The sequence below is a fragment of the Salvelinus fontinalis genome, chromosome 12 (assembly GCF_029448725.1).
Source record: "Salvelinus fontinalis isolate EN_2023a chromosome 12, ASM2944872v1, whole genome shotgun sequence".
Taxonomy (NCBI): Eukaryota; Metazoa; Chordata; class Actinopteri; order Salmoniformes; family Salmonidae; genus Salvelinus; species Salvelinus fontinalis.
The window spans coordinates 7,409,548-7,431,500 of record NC_074676.1 but is presented as its reverse complement, the minus strand read 5'-3'; the positions used below and the strand labels follow the sequence as shown (position 1 = coordinate 7,431,500).

At 41.8% G+C, this 21,953-nt stretch overlaps 2 pseudogenes; one reads left to right on the top strand and one right to left on the bottom strand.

Moving 5' to 3' along the window:
- Positions 1 to 4,941, bottom strand: part of LOC129867684 (protein O-mannosyl-transferase TMTC3-like) — a 61,885-nt pseudogene extending 56,944 nt beyond the window's left edge.
- Positions 4,899 to 21,953, top strand: part of LOC129867683 (centrosomal protein of 290 kDa-like) — a 41,264-nt pseudogene continuing 24,209 nt past the window's right edge.

The following is a 21,953-nucleotide window of genomic DNA, read 5'->3' as shown; positions in this document are numbered from 1 at the left end:
AGGCTGCTTGGTCTAAAGTGGAGGAGTCCTACCCTCACATCACACCCATTGGCTGTGCTGCTCATGCATTTCATCTGCTCCTCAAGGAGCATCATGGCACTGAAAACAATGGATACACTCTACAAGAGAGCCAAGGAAATGGTTAGGTATGTGAAGGATCATCAAGTTATAGCAGCAATCTATCTCTACCAAGCAAAGTGAGAAGAATAAGAGCACCACATTGAAGCTGCCCAGCAACACCCGTTGGGGTGGTGTTGTCATCATGTTTGACAGACTCCTGGAGGGGAAGGAGTCTCTCCAAGAAATGGCCATATCACAGTCTGCCGATATAGACAGTCCCTTCAAGAGGATCCTCCTGGATGATGTATTTTGGGAAAGAGTGGTAAGCAGCCTGAAACCTGTAGCAGTAGCCATTGCACGGATTGAGGGAGACAATGCCATCCTGTCTGATGTTCAGATTCTGCTTACAGATGTAAGAGAAGAAATCCGTACTGCCCTGCCTACTTCACTGTTGCTCCAAGCAGAGGAAACTGCAGTTCTGAAATACATCAAAGAGCGTGAAGACTTCTGCCTGAAGCCCATACACCCATATACATGTTGGACCCCAAGTATGCTGGCAAGAGCATCCTGTCTGGTGCAGAGATCAATAAGACCTATGGTGTCATTATTACCATGTCTCGCCACCTTGGCCTGGAAGAGGGCAAGGTTCTTGGCAGTCTGGCGAAGTACACTTCCAAGCAAGGGCTTTGGGATAGAGATGCAATATGACAGTCGTGCCAACATATCTCATCAGCCACCTGGTGGAAGGGACTTGGTTAATCTGAGGCTCTTTCCCCTGTTGCCTCCATCACCCTCCAAATCCCACCAAAATCAGCTGCCTCAGAGCGCAACTGGTCCTTGTTTAGGAACACACACACCAAAGCACGCAACAGGCTGACCAATACAAGGGTTGAAAAATGTGTGGCCATCCGGGCAAATGTTTGGTTTTTAGAGCCTGACAACAAGCCATCCTCAACAAGGTTGGAAAGTGACAGTGAATATGAGGCCTCAGAGTCTGATGTTCAAGAGATGGACATTGAGGAGGTCCAGGGAGAAGACATGTAAGCCTGAGAGGAAGACAACCAAAGCTTTAGTTTCTAGACAATCATTTTACAGATGTATGTTAAACACATTTTTGAGAGATGCAATGGATCATTGGGGATCATTCAATTTTCCCTTTCTTTTGTTGTTCAGTGAAATCATCCCATGTGAAGAGTCAATTCATTTAATTAAAGTTCAATTCATAATTAAATAGTTTTTTATATATTGGAAAGATTTAATAATTTGCAATTACGTCTACTTATGATAAGGTAAATATATACAATACAAAAAAACATGTACATTTAAATAGTATTAATATTAATTTGCATATATTTCCATTAATTCCCAGATTTGCCAGTTCTTGCTGTAGGATGTTACCTCACTCTTCCACCATTTCTGGAGGGAATAGCCCTAGCCCTCACCCTCAATCCAACAGGTCCCAGACGTGCTCAATGGGATTGAGATCTGGACTCTTCACTGGCCATGGCAGAACACTGAAATTTCTGTCTTGCAGGAAATCACGCACAGAACGAGCAGTATGGCAGGTGGCATTGTCATGCTGGAGGGTCATGTCAGGATGAGCCTGCAAGAAGGGTACCACATGAGGGAGGAGGATGTCTTCCCTGTAACGCACAGCGTTGAGATTGCCTGCAATGACAACAAGCTCAGAACGATCCCGCTCCAGAGTAGTCCTCGGTGTAACGCTCATTCCTTTGACGATAAACGCAAATCCGACCACCACCCCTGGTGAGACAAAACCGCGACTGGCCAGTGATGAGCACTTTTTGCTAGTCCTGTCTGGTCCAGCGACGGTGGGTTTGTGCCCATAGGCGAAGTTGTTGCCGGTGATGTCTGGAGAGGACCTGCCTTACAACAGGCCTACAAGCCCTCAGTCCAGCCTCTCTCAGCTTATTGCAGACAGTCTGAGCACTGATGGAGGGACTGTGCGTTCCTGGTGTAACTCGGGCAGTTGTTGTTTCCATCCTGTACCTGTCCCACAGGTGTGATGTTCAGATGTACAGATCCTGTGCAGGTGTTGTTACACGTGGTCTGCCACTGCGAGGACAATCAGCTGTCCATCCTGTCTCCCTGTACCGCTGTCTTAGGCATCTCACAGTACAGATATTGCAATTGATTGCCCTGGCCACATCTGCAGTCCTCATGCCTCCTTGCAGCATGCCTAAGGCACGTTCACGCAGATGAGCAGGGACCCTGGGCATCTTTCCTTTGGTGTTTATCAGAGTCAGTAGAAAGGCCTCTTTAGTGTCTTAAGTTTTCACAACTGTGACCTTAATTGCCTACCGTCTGTAAGCTGTTAGTGTCTTAACGACTGTTCCACAGGTGCATGTTCATTCATAGTTTATGGTTCATTGAACAAGCATGGGAAACAGTGTTTAAACCCTTTTTAATGAATAACTGAAGTTATTTGGAGTTTTACGTATTATCTTTGAAAGATAGTGTCCTGAAAATGGACGTTTCTTTTTTTGGTGAATTTATTAAAATATTGTACATTGCGCTAATGTGGACAGTTTGTGTAACTACATTATAAGCTTCCATTTTAACCACATAAATTGAATGGAATTAGCTTACACATTCTTTTTACCTCAGATTGGTGATATATAGTCATCAAGATGATACTGAATAGATTGCTTTAAAACAGATTCATATATTTGGTTTGGTACAATAGCTTTTATCATACGCGCCTATCCGTCGAAGGACTCATTTTCATACTCAAAAGGCACAGATCATTTGGAGCGCTCTCTGTATAAAAGTCGCTGGCCACAAACAAATACATAGATTTGACAGTCAAGCTATTCCTCAAATGAAAGCCAACCCCTGTCGCTATGGTCGGCTAGTCGCTGGGTGGCAGGGTAGCCTAGTGGTTAGAGCGTTGGGTTAGTAACCGAAAGGTTGCAAGTTCGAATCCCCGAGCTGACAAGGTACAAATCTGTCATTCTGCCCCTGAACAAGGCAGTTAACCCACTGCCTACACGGCCCTGATGACTAGGCCGTCATTGAAAATAAGAATTTGTTCTTAACTGACGTGCCTTGTTAAATAAACGTAAAATAAAAATGGTGCAGCAGTGCACTGAATGTGCTAGAGGAGTCACTACAGACACCATGGTTCGAATCCAGGCTGTATCACAACCGGCCGTGATTGGGAGTCCCATAGGTCGGCGCACAATTGGCCCAGCATTGTCCGGGTTTGGCCGGTGTAGGCAGTCATTGTAAATAAGAATTTGTTCTTAAGTGACTTGCCTAGTTAAATAAATAATAATATATTTTTTTTAACATTAGGCGGGGGGGGGGGGGGGGGTGCCTTGTAAGAACAAAGCATATTTAAGCTATTCCTGTGCTTGTAGCCAATCAGAATCCACAGATTTAAACAGAAGCAGCTAAGTTCATGTCAGAAAGCTGCCTTAGACCACTGTGCCACTCGGGAGCATGGATGGGGTAAGGATTTAGGGATAGTTAATTCAGCTTGTTAGTTCCTAGATCTGTGCCTCCACTATGAGCAGACTTAGGGCCTCCATGTGGATGGAGTGCACAGCCGCTGCTACAGCGAACAGCAGTGTTTTATCTGTTCCTAGATCTGTGTTTGCCTACAATACGAGCAGACTTACGGCCTCTGTGTGGATGAGGTGCACAGCAAAAAGCAGGGCCGCCGCCACCAGGCTGGAGGTCTTATCCAGGAAGAGATGACAGATGCGCAGGAAGAGCACACACACCACGGCATGTAGCTCCACATTGAGCAGGTGGTAGGATTCAGAACTCAGCTCACTGAAGAGGTAGTTCAGCCGGAACGTAAGCACGGTCAGGGGCCGGTAGGACTTATGGCTCCTCTCCTGTGGTAAGAAACAGAAATATGGAAGGGAGAATAGTGCTGTTGTGAATATAGGTGATTTTGTTGGAACTTGCAATCAACCTTCTCTGACTATCATTATGCCAAGAATCAAAGTTCACCAATATACACCACAGCCATTGATTAATTGAACATATACTGAACAAAAATATAAACGCAACATGCAACAATTTTATTGATTTTACTGAGTTACAATCAGCATGCCAATTGTACTCTCCCTCAAAATTGGAGACATCTTTGGCATTGTGTTATGTGACAAAACGGCACATTATAGTGGCCTTTTGTCCCTAGTACAAGGTGCACCTGTGTAATGATCCTGCTGTTTAATCAGCTTCTTGATATGCCACACCTTTCAGGTGGATGGATTATCTTGGCAAAGGAGAAATTCTAACTAACAGGGATGTAAACACATTTGTGCACAATATTTTAAAGAAATAAGCTTTCTTTGTGCATATGAAACATTTCTGGGATCTTTTTCAGCTCATGAAACATGGGACCAACACTTTACATGTTTTTCAGTGTAAAATACCTTTGAACTATTCACAGCTGAGATTCAAACAATCCCTTTTCACTTGATCATCTGCATGTTTTGAAAGGGGAGCATAAACAAAGTAAGACGTGGTGCATGACATGTCATGTGTAATCTTGTGCACCAAACACTTCCCTCCCCAAGCTTGAGGATATTTCATGATAGATTCATCACCTCAGACATGGGTGTGCCCCAGAAGTCATTGAAGAACAGGTTGCAGAGTGGGGTGGCAGGCCACAGGTCCTTGTTGTCCAGAATGGCTGAGACATCGTCAAACACAAAGCCACAGGATAGGCTGTTCCAGTAGCATCCCAAAACAAATCCAGTCAAAAGAAAGAAATTAGACTAGAGAGGTTATCTTTATTCATTATCATATCATGGTTCACACAATACAATGTGCCCAGCCCAGATTTGCTAGGATGACACTGACACAGCTTGGTGCTGCCAGGTCAGGTGACAAGACTGGCATCATAACAATGTATGCCTTCAGGTACACTGAGTAGGTCTATGATCAATACCCATACAATGCAGAAATATTATATTAGCAAAAAAACTATGACAATTGCATTGAGGATGTCGTATTAAAACTTGAGAGGCAACAATGTAGTTAGCTAGCTAGGCAACTATATCAACCGAGCACAAGATCCTGTAGTTGCAGTCACGCTAGCTGGTAACTTTAAAAACATTGTCATCCAGCTAGGCAGCATTGGGGTTACGTCAGGATTTTTGCAATTAGGCTTTTTACTTTATCTACTTCCACAGAGTCAGATGAACTTGTGGATACCTTTTGTAAATCTCTGCGAGCAGTAATAAGGAAGTTAACTAGCATTAGCACAATGACTGGAAGTCTATGGGTATCTGCTAGCTAACAAATACCCACACTCTTTACTTCTAGACATTGTGTTAGCGACACTGCCTATAACGTCCTTACTTGACACAGATGCATACAAATGGTATCCAAGAGTTCACCCAACTCTGGGGAAGTAGATAAAATCCCGAAGTATGCCTTTTACAAACACACGAACGTTAACTTAGCTAGCTAACGTTAACTGTTGTTGAAGATAACATAATCGCCTCTTGCATTTCCACTTGATTGTTCACGATTTATGGTCTAGTTTATCCACTGCTGATGAAAATAGTTTACAGTAACATGTCCTAACATATAACATTGTTACAAGAAACATTTAGAAACAAACATGAACGTATTCGGCGATTGAAATTCCAATTTGAACGCTAGCAAGCCAATAAAACCCCAAACTTCCGGGGCAAAGTTTAAGCTAAAAAGGGGCACTGATTTCAGAAACAGCGGTGGCTGTAACGTGCTGTCCCATATGTACTGACACTATCAAAAAGAGGAGAACACACTTTGCTTGGTATAAATCATGAACAGTTTTGTGTTGAAAATCTCTCTAAGCTATCTAGCTGGCTAAATGACCGGCTGGCCTTTTGCGACGGTGAAACGACTTTATCAGCCATAGTAGCATGTTGCGCAAATCAATTTACGATTGTTGTCAGTGGTAACTTAGCAACTGGAGCAGCTGTTAGAACAATGAGAACACATTTGACCAATCTGTGTTATGCTGAGATAAAATACCAAGTAAGCTCGCCAAATACGTTGTGGCAGGTATATGAAAAAAGGTAAGATTCACACGAAGATTGATTTAAATGAAAATAACCCAGTTGTATGCATAAGTAATTTCTATACATGTAGAATGCAATGTTTAGCAAGTCTGGAAGCAAGTTGCTATCAGCAGCAAACAAGCCAAACATGTTGTTAGGTGCAGTAGTCAGCTAACCTAGTTAACTAGCTAGTTACAACTAAAATGCATATTGCAAGGATAATAGCCACAGCTCTATGTTGTCCCTTTACAGCATTACCCAAGCTTACAATATGTGTCTGTCCATCTATTTGCTCCCCAGTTCCTGTTAGCTAGCTGTAACTACACAATTGTCAAGATGCCTCCTCGTCTTGACTGGAGTAGGGTAATTGATTCTGACCGAGAACAAATGCAGGAGAGTGGAGACGCAGATATAATTAACCAAATGTTTCTACAGGTAACGTTACAGTACTGTTCCAAAATGCACATACCTGCACCCCAAATCCTCTTCTAATCTGATACTGTATCAATCAAATAGTCCAATCTAGTTTTCCGTGTTGATATGGATGTATGACCATTGAAATGAGTGGTTCTGCTACTGATTTGTCTGTAAACAAACAAAGGACTACCCTGCCTTCCGCCAAAGCACATACTGCCTGTGTCTGCACAATGCATAAACAGACTAATCCTCTTCTGCGCACCTCATTTTCACCCCCCTACCATTTCCCCTGGCCAAGATCAAGCACCTGGCTTGTAGACTAAACAAACGTGTAAGCAATTTTGTTCTCTGCTACTACCAGTGAGACAGGAACATATATAAAAGACCAAGCAGTGCTTGTTACTGGATCTCTAGACACTGCTGGTCACAGGGTTTTACTTCATTTTGCACCAAGCATTACTGCTGATGTGTTTCTGCCTGATGTCAAATTCACCGTGTGTTTCACTGAACAGCTGTGGAGCCCTATTTCTCTGCAGGTCAAACAATGGGAGCGGGAGCTGAAAGATGGAAGCCCAGAGAAAATAGTTCAGCTCTTGCGAGTCGCTCGGGGCCTTCTGAAGGTGTCCCATGCTATTATTACCCATTCAGATCCAGAGCTGCATTATTCAAACTCACTACATCTCTTTGATCTATTCACATCGCTGTGCTGAATTACATTCCTAATATTATTAGATCCAGTGTTAATATCAGTAGAATACATTACATAGTTGCTTTGAAGAATAAGCTCGACACAGTGTGGTTTAAGTAATGTAGTAGAGTTTGATTATATTTGCATCACATAGTGTATATGACCTGCTTGTGTGTGGATTTACAACATACATGTGTTCAAATCAAATCGAGTGGCAGCATAGATAATAAACAGCGAGTAGCAACAGTGTACAAAAGGGGGGGGTTTATATTTTTCTGTATTGAAAGAAAGTGGAGGTTACCATTGCATTTGAACTCATTGATAATGTTGGCACAGAAGCATTGTTGTTAATTAAGCGTTTCTATTGTTAGAAATGAATTGCCCACAGTAGATACTTTAACAGTATCTCTTTTGTATCTTACAGAAAATAAATGGAAGGCCAAGGAGTTAAAGTGGGAACAAGAGTTTGAGGTAAGGCTTGGTGTGAATGTGGTCATTAAATGAAATGGTGAAGCATTAGAGTCCATATTCAATCGAAACTGCCAGTTTTGGGTAGCAGTTTTGTTTAAATTGGACCACACGTTATTTTACCTCATGCTGCTCAGTTTCCTTCAACTGGCTTTGTATACCTCTCAGCCAATAGTCAAGTCACTCATAGTACTTAAAGAGATTAGAGCGAGCTAGCTAATTCTTCTCTGCTACGCTGCTGTATGTTGTGGTTTTATCTCTGTGTTTTCTGAACAAGAAATTTGCCCCGGTCTGTGATTTCTTAAGCACTTTCACATAAGCAAATAGAGACATAATATTGTGTTAGGATCCTGGTAGTTCAAGTGTGTAGAATTAGAAGTGTTGGAAACAGATGGAGTCTTAAGAGTTTGTTGTCCGCCTTGTTTCCTGGCTAGATGGCTAAGAAGTCAGGCAGTGGCAGGGGGCAGGACATGTGCTTCATGCAGGACGAGATGCGCACACTGGAGGCTCGACTGGACCGCAGAGAGAAGGACATCCAACAGTTGAAGAAAGAGACGAGCAATGAGAAGAAAATCAACAAAAGTATCTATATCCACAGTAAAACGAGTCCTATATCGACATAATCTGAAAGGCTGCTCAACAAGGAAGAAGCGACCGCTCCAAAACCGCCATTTAAAAAAAGCCAGACTACGGTTTGCAACTGCACATGGGGACAAAGATCATACTTTTTGGAGAAATGTCCTCTGGTCTGGTGAAACTGAAATAGAACTGTTTGGCCATAATGACCATCGTTATGGAGGAAAAAGGGGAGGCTTGCAAGCCAAAGAACACCATCCCAACCGTGAAGCACGGGGGTGGCAGCATCTTGTTGTGGGGTTGCTTTACTGCAGAAGGGACTGGTGCACATCACAAAATAGATGGCCTCATGACAAAGGAAAATTATGTGGATATATTGAAGCAACATCTCAAGACATCAGTCAGGAAGTTAAAGCTTGGTCACAAATGAGTCTTCCAACTGGACAATGACCCCAAGCATACTTCCCATGTTGTGGCAAAATGGCTTAAGGACAACAAAGTCAAGGCATTGGAGTGGCCATCACAAAATCCTGACCTCAATCTTATAGAACATTTGTGTGCAGAACTGAAAAAGCATGTGCGAGCAAGGAGGCCTACAAACCTGACTCCGTTATACCAGATCTGTCAGAAGGAATGGGCCAAAATTCACCCAACTTATTGTGGGAAGCTTGTGGAAGGCTAGCTGAAACGTTTGATCCAAGTTAAACAATTTAAAGGCAATGCTACCAAATACTAATTGAGTTTAGTAATTCTTAAAATTTCCAATTCTTAAAATTAGGCGGTGATCCTAACTGACCTAAAATAGGGAATATTTACTGGGATTAAATGTCAGGAATTGTGAAAAACTGGGTTTAAATGTATTTGGCTAAGGTGTATGTAAACTTCCGTTTTTTTCAAAACAATGGTTTTTGTTTAAAGGAAGATAATCTTTGAAATGTGTGTTGAATTACTGTATTTACACCATCTCCATCTGTGATTTCCACCGCAGATTCTCTTCTTCTTTTGTTACTGTTCAATCTGTTCTTTTCTCCTGTCCTTACTTGAACTTCTCTTCCATCACCGACTCGTGACCAGGTCATATAAGAGCTGTGTGTTGTAAGTTACTCAGTCCTCCATATTTCTTGCCTATTTTGCGTACCTCTCTCTGCTTTTTTTTAATCTCCTTTCACAATATCTCATGTATTTTATTACACAATATTGTTCACAAATCACAACCTGCTGTGATCTTCTGTGGTTGTCCTTCTATTAACGTTGGCTCTGCTCTGCCTGTTCGTCCTATTCGATCCAAACTAATAAAATGTTTTTGAATGTCTTCAAGGCTGTGCAAGAGCGGGACAATCAAATCAAGATGCTGACAGAGCAAGTGGAGTAGTATACGGGGGAGATGGAGAGAAATGCTCTGCTCATAGAGGAACTCAAGAATCCCCTGAAGAAAGACAGAGGTGCGTGCTTGTCAAATTCTCTTGTTGTAAAAGCACAACCATTTAGCTCTTTAGCATAAGTGTAGCCATAGACTCTGATGTAGCATTGTTAGCAATAGCTCATAGGTCAAAAAAAAAAAAATCCCCAGGCTTGCCATCAGCCATCCAGCAGAGGAAGCTGGACAAGCTAAATGCTAAGCTGCAGGCCACAGAGACAAGAGCACGGGAGGCAGAACGTGTGGCCGAGCTAGCCGAAACAGATGCCAGGGACACCCTAAACCACATGAGAATCTACGAGTCTGTAAGTCTGCCCAGCCTGCCCAGTTTCACACACGTCCAGTCGCTTAAGGGTTCTCCAACAAACCCAAGTTCCTATAAACGAATCAAAAAACAATTCTCCCGACCCCTGTGGTTATTCTCATGACTCATGCACCAGATTTTGTTTTCGAGATGTCTGGTCTGTCAAAGCTTGTATCCTAGATTAAACAAAGTTCGAAAGCCATGGCTGATCTTTCTAGGCTCTCTTTACTGTCCTGCAGAGCACTGATGGTCTGCAGGTGGCCATCGCTGAGATCAAAGAATGTAAGAATCAGATGAGAGTGTGAGACCGTGAGACGGAGGCCATGACCACAAATATCAACCAGCTGGAAATGAGAATCAACGCAGATCTTAAGGAAAGTCTCGTTTAAATTACCAAACGTTAAGTCACATTTACAGTTATTTTCACGTTAACTCAACACACTTTACAGACAGAATTTTGTTATGTAAAATAAGAACAAGAAACAAGAAACAACAACAAAGAAATCAAAAACAGAGAGCAGATATTTCATAAAGTTAGTGAATGACCTTATTAGCTAGACAGTTTTGTTGTTGGAGTGGATATCCTTTCATTCAGTTTCTGTTTTTCATCCATCATCCTCTTTCATAAGGTCTGGAGCCCCAAGAGGAAGTGGATCTGACGGAATTCAGAAAAACCGAGTCCCTGAAACAGCGGCAGTTCAAAGCAGAGAACCAGGTTCTCACCAAAGAGGTAAATTCGGATGGGAGGGATGTCAAGTTTGTGTCCCAATTGGCACCCTATTCCCTACATAGTGCACTACTTTTGACCCGAGCCCTATGGACACTGGTCAAAAGTAGTGCACTATATAGGGAATAGGGTGACATTTGGTACAAAACCTTTAGCTTTGCCAGTGGCCCTGTTTCCTTCATGACCTCTTTTGACCCCACAGATCGAACAACTGGAAGAGGAGATACTTGAACTGAAGAAACAAATCAGAGGAATGGTAAAGGACAAAGGTAAATACCAGAGGTGGGACCAAGTCACCTATCATTCGAGTCACAAGCAAGTCTCAAGTCACAAGGTCCGAGTTTCAAGTCAAGTCCCAAGTAGAACTTGTCAAGACTCGAGTCAAGTCCAAGTTGTGCATTCTAAGAGCAAGTAGAGTCGAGTCGCAAGTCAAGTAAAAAAACAAACATGCAATGACTTGTTCAACTACAAATCAATCAAATGTATTTATAGAGCCCTTTTTACATCAGCCAATGTCACAAAGTGCTAAATCTTTGTCTATTTATCGAGTCTACCAGACAGCCCTTTTCATGAGTTTGTCTACAACACATTTTGATTAGCCTATGTAATTGTAAAATAGGGACCTTGTAGCAGTTGTAAGGGCATGAAATCAGCAGAAGGCAAGGCAGGTTGAAGTGCTCAAGAGTGTAGATTTATTTACAGGTTTAGTTGATCCAATGGTGAATGTGCCATATCATACAAAATATACAAGTAGATTTACCAAAGATATATGGGCAATAGCCCAAAAGGAATAGCCTCTGTATCAGGCTTAACCTGTCCTATCTGAACGGACACAGGTGAGAGGGCAAGACTCTAAAGCGTCCCCTTGAGAAACCAAATCGAATCTGTTTAACAGCTCAAACAGGTAGACCTACATAATATAAGCACTTGGCCCCCAGAACCATACAATTACCCAATTGGCAAATACAATCAATAAACTGGTTCTACAATGTAAAAGCCGATTTCCACATCCTTTGTTACATTGGTACATTCGTCTTAATCAGACTTAATGAATCTTAATGATATTTCAACACCATGCATACATGGAAACGGAATGAAAAAGACATAGGACACAGACACACAGAACTCCGACATAACCCGGGAAATATGAACAAAGGAAACTATACATTTAATTAAATAAACAGAACTTCTACCTCATGAGTCTTGTGAACATTCATGTGCACAATAAACATCGCACCCACTCAGGAAAGATGCTGGATAGGCTACTTCAGCTTTATAGCTGAGCTGTGCTTCATATGAGCAGCTGAGAAATAAATATAACAACACTTATTTCACTCCATGCATCAACCATAGCTTTTTAAGGAGCATGCTCTCACTGCAAGACTGTCATGCCTACTGCAGGTCTACTAACCACCGGTCCTGGCTCCAGCATTGCGCACACCTGCTCCCCATCATTACGCACACCTGGACCTCATCATCACCTTGATTACTCTCCCTTTATTTAGCCCTCAGTAGCCTCTGTCATTAGGCAGTATTGGTTTTGTTCACGTTCAGTACATTTCTCCTGTTTTGTTTATCTGCTTCTCTGATCATTAAACTTACCTTCTGCACCTGCTTCCTGACACCAAGTGCATACGTTCCAGCGACAGGTGATAATCCACCCAAACTCTGTGTGTCATGGGCTCTCCAACCCTGTTCCTGCAGCTACCCAGTGTTTCATTTGGGAAACCAAGTGAAATCTGTTCGGGAACATCGATAGTAACATGTTTTCGCAACAAAACATATTTCACTAAACTGTTGACAGCCCCTCTGCATGCTCAAAAAATGAATAAATGGGAGAGAGAGGAGGAGATGGAAACTCATGGTGGTGAGATATTTTGTATAGTGTGAGGATTGAAAATATGCTTGGCCTATCATGGGTGTGTGTGTGTGTGTGTGTGTGCTGGAAGTAACATTTTGCAACATATGGTGTGACTAGCGGGAAGGCTGTGGCTAACCTTGGGTGTAGGCAGTTATCATGAGTTGTGGGAGACACATACAGAGCATAGTGTTGCGAGAACAAACTGTCTGTTGTTAGACAATAACAGGAGCCAGATGTGTGATAACTGTATCCAGGGTGTGGGCCCAGAAGGTAATCTGCCCAGCAACAACTACACCTGCCAACAGGAGCGCCTGGGGGCTGGGACCAGCCTGTGCGCCAACGATGGGTTGAGTGAGTCTAGACCACGCTCAGCCTCTACTCTGACAGGCCAGCTCAGAAGCGGGAACTAACTCTGTCAGAAGTACATAAGAAGAACTCTGTATGAATAAGTCAGTTCTCTGCTTTACCCTGCGTGGTGATACAGTGAACCCGTATATATGAAAATTGCATCTGAACTAACAGGTTATAGAGCAAACAACACAAGTATTACAACACAGGGGTTGTAATATGGCTTTATATATTTGTACAAATATGATCACTTGATGAGCAGTAGCGGTGCTTAGGTAAAATCACTGGGGAAGCCAAGCCAGGGGAAAAAGCCATATTACAACCCCTGTGTTGTAATACTTGAGTTGTTTGCTCTATAACCTGTTAGTTCAGTTGCCTTGCGACCGTGATATATAGGTCTAAGGCCGAGACAATAAGAAGACACAGTGGCAGACTAGATTCAACCACACCTTCGTCTCATCACAAAACCAGAGAACAACCTCTGTCCAGTGAAGTTCAAAAGCAACAAACCGTTACATGACCTACAGCATGGTCTAGCAAGTTAATGTTTCTGACATTTTCAGACTACTAAACAACTATTGATTTAGAACCACGGAGTTACCACATGTCACAAAGAAAACAGGGGCTGCCTCCACTATTCCAGCACCATTTCGCCATCATCAAATCACCTATGCTTAGTCTAATACAGTGACAACGAAAAGATACCTAAAACTATTTAGTCCATTCAATGTAAGCTAAATATGATGTGGCTGTCCATGGTTCTGATTTCTGTGTGTGTCTGTTTGTGCAAGTAGGAAAAACATGTTGACTCACCCTACTTGTAGAGAAACGCCAATGCCATCCTCCTCTATTTCATGTTGTGGAAATGGTGTATACAGTACACCAGGGGTGTCAAACTCATTCCACGGAGGGCCTAGTGTCTGCAGGTTTTTGGTTTTTCCTTTCAATAAAGCCCTAGACAACCAGGTGTGGGGAGTTCCTAACTAATTAGTGATGTTAATTCATCAATCAAGTACAAGGGAGGAGCGAAAACCCGCAGACACTCGGCCCTCCGTGGAATGAGTTTGACACCTGTGCAGTACACACTTATTTTTTGTTGTCCTAGGCTACCTGGCTAAAATACTTGCTCACTAGCCTAACTTCCAACGTTAGCTAGCCTTCTTCAATATTAGCCTTCTACACCTAGCTACATATTGAACCTCCATCCTCTCAGGCCAGGAACACAATGTATGAATTTATGGTTGGATCAGAATCGCCATTATAATCATTGGCCAGTACGGAGAATTAAGTAAAACCACAAGTCCAAATCCCAATCTCCATCCACGGCTAATTTAGTAAAGGGACAATTTTAGCTAGCTAGCCACCGCAGGACAACGAGATGCAAAAATTAAAGTTGTTTCTTTCAATGACATATTGCTCTCGATATGATGTGATTGGAGGGCAGCCAAATTCAAACTGGCTTCCCTAAACACTTTGGTGCACCAGGTCCATTCACAGTTGAGATCACTCAGTTTAGCTCAATGTTGACTGGCTATTATTGTATACTTTTTTAAATCTAGGGAGACCAAATGCTCACTGGCTTCCCTAGCATTCAATGCTATGGGCGGCAACAATGTCATACTCTTTTTGACCTGACAGCATCAGATAGATGGCCTACACATACAGAGACAGAGGGGCGCAGTTTCACTCACTCAGATGCTTTCTCCGGTGAGATCCTTTCAGCCTCTTCTGAATTGAAGCAAAATCCCTTGGCATCCATGAATACACACTACTGAGGATGAGAGAACAGCTGTGCAGCCTGAGGCAAGGAACAGAGTGCAAGCTTTTTTTGCAACTTTCTCAAATAATCAATAGCCTATAGTCACATCATGCAGGCCATATATGTTGTGATTTCTAAGACATTCTAAGGTTTGTATCGTTAACAAATAATTCAAAATCGTGTTTCAAATGATCACTTTTACGCTCAACATAGCCACTTGCTTTGGAATAGGAAAAATATCAATTATATTCTCCTTACTATAAAATCATACAATATAAAATAATGGAACGGCACTTATAAGCGTATCATGCCAGCTAAATGAACAAGCCTACAGCCTATGGCATGGAGCATAGCTGGATAACATACAGTAGGCCAACTCATATTCTGTTCTTCTGAAATGCATTTTCTTCATATTATAATGTTTCGTTAGACCTGATTAAAATAAATTATGGATTTATTGTGATGGTGTATATTAAATTGATTTATTATACTTTTTTAAATGTAGATGTTCCAAAGGCGTGCATCAGCGGCTTGTATGAGTGGAGGGAGGACTGGAGTTTATGTTCATTAACGGTCAATTACCGTGGGACCGGTAGTCTTTTGCATGACAATAACCGTCTGACAATTGTATGACCACCACAGACAGGAAGGAGCGTATCCAACCACTCTGAGGCAGTGGTTGTGTGGCTAGCAGAGGTGTGCTTAGCATATCTGAAAGAGAGGTACAACATTATTTTAATGAGAATTCAGTCCACTTGACAATTCAAACAGAATTCAGTATTCTTCACGCTGTTGATTTGTACAACTTGAGACAGATAGCAATACAGTACAAATATATTAAAATATAATATGGAATGTAACAAAGATACAGCTGTGCATGAGATGGTTTAAAATAATACAATTACTACAGGTAGTATCTATCCATGCTTTTCCTTGAAATGTTTATCTGATACTTTACCTAGCTATTTGATGTTGTTCTAGCTAGCTCACCCAGAGCAGTCTTTTCTCCTCCTCGCTGGTCTACAGATGCATGACTACACGATGATGATGTTGTGACTAACATTTAACGGACACTAGAACAACAACAACTAGCTAGCTATATCAGATAGACGTTTTCAGGAAAAGCAGCTCATGAACAAGACAATAACATGAATATTGTTGCATTGGTTCAAAATTGACGTCTTGCTAGCCAATCAAGATTTTTTTTTTTTAAAGGTGAGATCTCTCAGATTCTATCTCTGTAGCAGTCTCATCTCGGCACTGCATCAGCCAGATGAAGCAACAGCACATCTAATCTTCTACCCCATCCCCTCTTGTCTTGATTCTACAGAGAGCTAGACTGTTCCACTCAAAACATTATTAGGAAGCTAGCTAAAGTTAACCAACTTGAGCAGACCAACTAACTACACACCAAACATACATGGAGCAAACAATGATTTTCTAAACTAATGTTCGTCTCAACCAAGTACATAGCTAGACCTATTGCTCTGTTACAAAATGTAATAACCACTAGATACAGGCTAGCCAGAAGCCCATAATGCTATCTAGCTAATCAGCCATGTAATGTCAATAAAAAAGAGGCTAGCTATCATCAGCTTGTAAAGGTTAAAACCCTGAGCACAGAGATTCAACATGGCAAATTTAGTTTTGAGTCACGTAAGAACATTCACCAGTCACAAGCAGAGGGTAAGAAATTGTTGGCTAAATGAACATGTATCGTAGGGCTATGAAACAAATGTTTACATGTTGCAATAAATGGTACGGGGATGGAATGATGAAACGCTAGCAATTGTTGTGGTATTAGATGGAATATTGATTTACCACATAGGACCTATGCATTTAAACGTGTGAACGCAAGAGCAAACATTTCAGCAAGATAAAAATAGCACTCTCCACTGGACCGAGGTAAAGACAGTTTCAGGTTGGATATTCAACGGATATTCACCTGTAGTTTTCCTTACGTCCACCAACAACAGTTAGGGATCATCAAAGTGACAAATCAATAGTGACAAATCAATTTTTTTCAAATTTCAATAGCTCTTTAACCATTACTCCTAACACTTTCAAAACTGTTTGTAGCTAACCCGATGGCATTTGCACACACTTTAGTTTGTCCATTTTCATCTCACATGATTTTACATGAATTTTTCTAAATGTAAAATTTCAATAGCTCCTTGGTCATGTGACCTAGTGACTTCAAACAAGGTTCAGAATGTCCACTCAGTAGGCCTACATATTGCACACCCTTTAGTTTGTCCTTTTTCCAAATGTAAAATTTCAATAGCCCTTGGTCATCTAATGTCCGCTGACTACCCTTCTATATTGCACACTCTTGTTTGTGTACTGTAAAATCATGCGGTGTAACGTACATTTTTCATAGTTTCAAATTTGCAATAGCTCCTTGGTCATGTCAATTACACACCTAAGAACCATACAGTGGATATACACACATATTTCACAACCTCTAGTCAGGTATCTTCTATATTGTTGTACATTATTATTAGTTTGGCAATTAGGGGGTTCAGTCCAGTGTTGTTTACCCTTTTCTTTAATATTTATCTACAATAATTGGTAGTTCTAAGTACTTATTTTCCCAGTTTTTTTATTTTTCCACAGTATTTAACAGTGGTACACAATAGGAGAGAGACAGATAATAACTCCTTTCTTCGTTAATATCAACCATAAAGGAAAAGGGCAAAGTACGAGAGTCATTCTATTAATTGTCCAACGCAGGGATGGAGAGTGAGCTAGTGAGGTAGGCTGCAGTGGGTTTGCTGGCCAATATATATGCTGAACATGTAACCACAGTAATGGTGGCCAGTAAAATCAATGAATAAAAATGTAATATTAACAAATTAAACAAATTGTAGACCTTTAATCTTTTCAGACACTAACTTCAATTAAGTATGAAACATTTCACAGTGTTAACTTTCTCTTTATCCTGGTTGATGTATATTTCAGAGCCTCTTCAGTGTGGATGGGGTTTAGCATACATTTTCAACAACAGACTGCACTTCCAGTTTATGTCTCTTTTGTCTTCATTCCTAGGCACGTTCCTATGGCTGTCCCACACAACTACATAAAAATAAAGAATTTACATTTACTTTGAATTAAATGTCATTACATACCAGACATTTTTAGTATATCCTCAGCCATTTCTTTTCGCAGTTGCTCCATGTGATTTTGAAGATTCCATATCGATTTGGGAGGGGATGTTGGGGAAGTTCTGTGCAACTTACTTGGCCATTTACACCAAAAAATAAAATTGAGTTTTTGACCTAATTGTCACATAACAGCTAACCATACATTATTGAAAATATAACTATCAAACCTGCATTACAAAGACCTCACAGCTGAAGGTGTCCTGCTACATGGTTTGAGTTATTTCCCCTCCTTTACACTTTATGTCTGCCCAGTCTTTTCCATGGCAGGATCTTCTCATTTTGAATTATTCTCTTTTTTTGTAAAAGTAATGGATTTATGATTAGTTATAGGCAAATGAATACACAAGCCAAATGTGTAAGCTGTTTTCCTTATCACTATAATCTAGTAGTAATTTATTAGTAGAGGTAATTTCCTTTATGTCCCATTCTACACACAGCCTAAATTATAGGAACTGAACCATTTACAGGACAATAAAAATAGCATCTAAGATCCAACCCTATCACAGAGTGAATACATGTACAGTCATGGCCAAAAGTTTTGAGAATGACACAAATATTAATTTTCACAAAGTCTGCTGCCTCAGTTTGTATGATAGCAATTTGCATATACTCCAGAATGTTATGAAGAGTGATCAAATTATTGCAAAGTCCTTTTGCCATGCAAATGAACTGAATCCCCCAAAAACATTTCCACTGCATTTCAGCCCTGCCACAAAAGGACCAGCCTGACATCATGTCAGTGATTCTCTCGTTTACCCAGGTGTGAGTGTTGACGAGGACAAGGCTGGAGATCACTCTGTCATGCTGATTGAGTTCGAAAAAACGACTGGAAGCTTCAAAAGGAGGGTGGTGGTTGGAATCATTGTTCTTCCTCTGTCAATAATGGTTACCTGCAAGGAAACACGTGCCGTCATCATTGCTTTGCACAAAAAGGGCTTCACAGGCAAGGATATTGCTGCCAGTAAGATTGCACCTAAATCAACCATTTATCGGCTCATCAAGAACTTCAAGGAGAGCAGTTTAATTGTTGTGAAGAAGGCTTCAGGGCGCCCAAGAAAGTCCAGCAAGCGCCAAGACCGTTTCCTAAAGTTGATTCAGCTGTGGGATTGAGGCACCACCAGTACAGATTTTGCTCAGGAATTGGCAGCAGGCAGGTGTGAGTGCATTTGCACGCACAGTGAGGCAAAGACTTTTGGAGGATGGCCTGGTGTCAAGAAGGGCAGCAAAGAAGCCACTTCTCTCCAGGAAAAACATCAGGGACAGACTGATATTCTGCAAAATGTACAGGGATTGTACTGCTGAGGACTGGCGTGAAGTCATTTTCTCTGATGAATCCCCTTTCCGATTGTTTGGGGCATCCAGAAAAAAGCTTTTCCGGAGAAGACAAGGTGAGTGCTACCATCAGTCCTGTGTCATGCCAACAGTAAAGTATCCTGAAACCATTCAAGTGTGGGGTTGCTTCTCAGCCAAGGGAGTGGGCTCACTCACAATTTTGCCTAAGAACACAGCCATGAATAAAGAATGGTACCAACACATCCTCCGAGAGCAACTTCGCCCAACCATCCAGGAACAGTTTGGTGACGAACAATGCCTTTTCAGGCATGATGGAGCACCTTGCCATTAGGCAAAAGTGATAACTAAGTGGCTCGGGGAACAAAACATCAATATTTTGGGTCCATGGCCAGGACACTCCCCAGACCTTAATCCCATCGAGAACTTGTGGTCAATCCTCAAGAGGCGGGTGGACAAACAAAACCCCACAAATTCTGACAAACTCCAAGCATTGATTATGCAAGAATGGGCTGCCATCAGTCAGGATGTGGCCCAGAAGTTAATTGACAGCATGCCAGGGCGGATTGCAGAGGTCTTGAAAAAGAAGGGTCAACACTGCAAATATTGATTCTTTGCATCAACTTCATGTTATTGTCAATAAATGCCTTTGACACTTATGAAATGTTTGTAATTATACTTCAGTATTCCATTGTTACATCTGACAAAAAAATATAAAGACACTGAAGCAGCACATTTTGTGGAAATTAATATTTGTGTCATTCTCAAAACTTTTGGCCACGACTGTAGAGCGTTTGTAGACTTTAAGAAAAAAATATTAAGTGAGAGTTTCATCAGTACGTGCTTAAAGAAAGTCATATCCCAAAGATCACAGATGACAGTGCACACCAAATCTATGACAATAGAGAATGAATTGTAAGCACCAAAGTGTGTGTGTCAAAATAATATCTGAATATGTCAGTTGTTGAACATAATACTTCTATTTGCAATTGCAATTTATGATATATGCAGTTGAGGAGTACTCCATGTACCAACACTACATGTAGGACGGCCATAAGACATTCCCACATACAGTATTTTTTATTTCACCTTTATTCAACCAGGTAAGCCAGTTGAGAACAAGTTCTCATTTATAACTGTGACCTGGCCAAGATAAAGCAAAGCAATGTCACACAAACAACAACACAGAGTTACACATGGAATAAACAAATGTACAATCAATAACACAATACAAAAGTCTATATACAGTGTGTGCAAATTAAGTAAGATTAGGGAGGTAAGGCAATAAATAGGCCGTAGTGCCGAAATAATTACAATTTCGCAAATAAACACTGGAGTGGGATGTGCAGAAGATACTAGTAGAGAAGAGATACTGTGGTGCAAATGAGCAAAATATATAAATAAAATAAATAACAATATGGGGATGAGGTAGTTGGTTTGGCTATTTACAGATGGGCTACGTACAGGTGCAATGATCTGTAAGCTGCTCTGATAGCTGATGCTTAAAGATAGTGAGGGAGATATGAGTCTCCAGCTTCAGTGATTTTTGAAATTCGTTCCAGTCATCGGCAGCAGAGAACTGGAAGGATAGGCGGCCAAAAGAGGAATGGGGGTGACCAGTGAAATATACCTGCTGGAGCGCATGCTACGGGTGGGTGCTGCTATGGTGACCAGTGAGCTGAGATAAGGTGGGGCTTTACCTAGCAAGGACTTATAGATAGCCTGAAGCCAGTGGTTTTGGTGACGAATATGAAGCGAGGGCCAGCCAACGAGAGCATACAGGTCGCAGTGGTGAGTAGTGTATGGGGCTTTGGTGACGAAATGGATGGCACTGTGATAAACTGCATCCAATTTGCTGAGTAGAGTGTTGGAGGCTATTTTGTAAATGACATCGCCAAGTCAAGGATCAGTAGGATAGTCAGTTTTACGAGGGTATGTTTGGCAGCATGGGTGAAGGAGGCTTTGTTGCGAAATAGGAAGCCAATTCTAGATTTAATTTTGGATTGGAGATGCTTAATGTGAGCCTGGAAGGAGAGTTTACAGTCTAACCAGACACCTAGGTATTTGTAGTTGTACATATATTCTAAGTCAGATCCGTCCAGAGTAGTGATGCTAGGCGGGTGGGCAGATGCGGGCAGCGATCGGTTGAAGAGCATGCATTTAGTTTTACTTGCATTTAAGAGCAGTTGGAGGCCACGGAAGGAGAGTTGTATGGCATTAAAGCTCGTCTGGAGGTTAGTTAACACAGTGTCCAAAGAAGGGCCAGAAGTATACAGAATGGTGTCGTTTGCGTAGAGGTGGATCAGAGAATCACCAGCCGCAAGAGCGACATCATTGATGTATACAGAAAAAAAGAGTCGGCCCGAGGATTGAACCCTGTGGCACCCCCATAGAGACTGCCAGAGGTCCGGACAACAGGCCCTCCCATTTGACACACTGAACTCTATCTGAGAAGTAGTTGGTGAACCAGGCGAGGCAGTCATTTGAGAAACCTAGGCTGTTGAGTCTGCCGATAAGAATGCGGTGATTGACAGAGTTCGAAAGCCTTGGCCAGGTCGATGGATACGGCTGCACAGTATTGTCTTTTGTCGTTGGCGATTATGATATTGTTTAGGACCTTGAGCGTGGCTGAGGTAAACCCATGACCAGCTCGGAAACCAGATTGCATAGCGGAGAAGGTACGGTGGGATTCGAATTGGTCGGTGATCTGTTTGTTAACTTGGCTTTCGAAGACCTTAGAAAGGCAGGGTAGGATAGATATAGGTCTGTAACAGTTTGAGTCAAGAGTGTCTCCCCCTTTGAAGAGGGGGATGACCGCGGCAGCGTTCCAATCTTTGGGGAT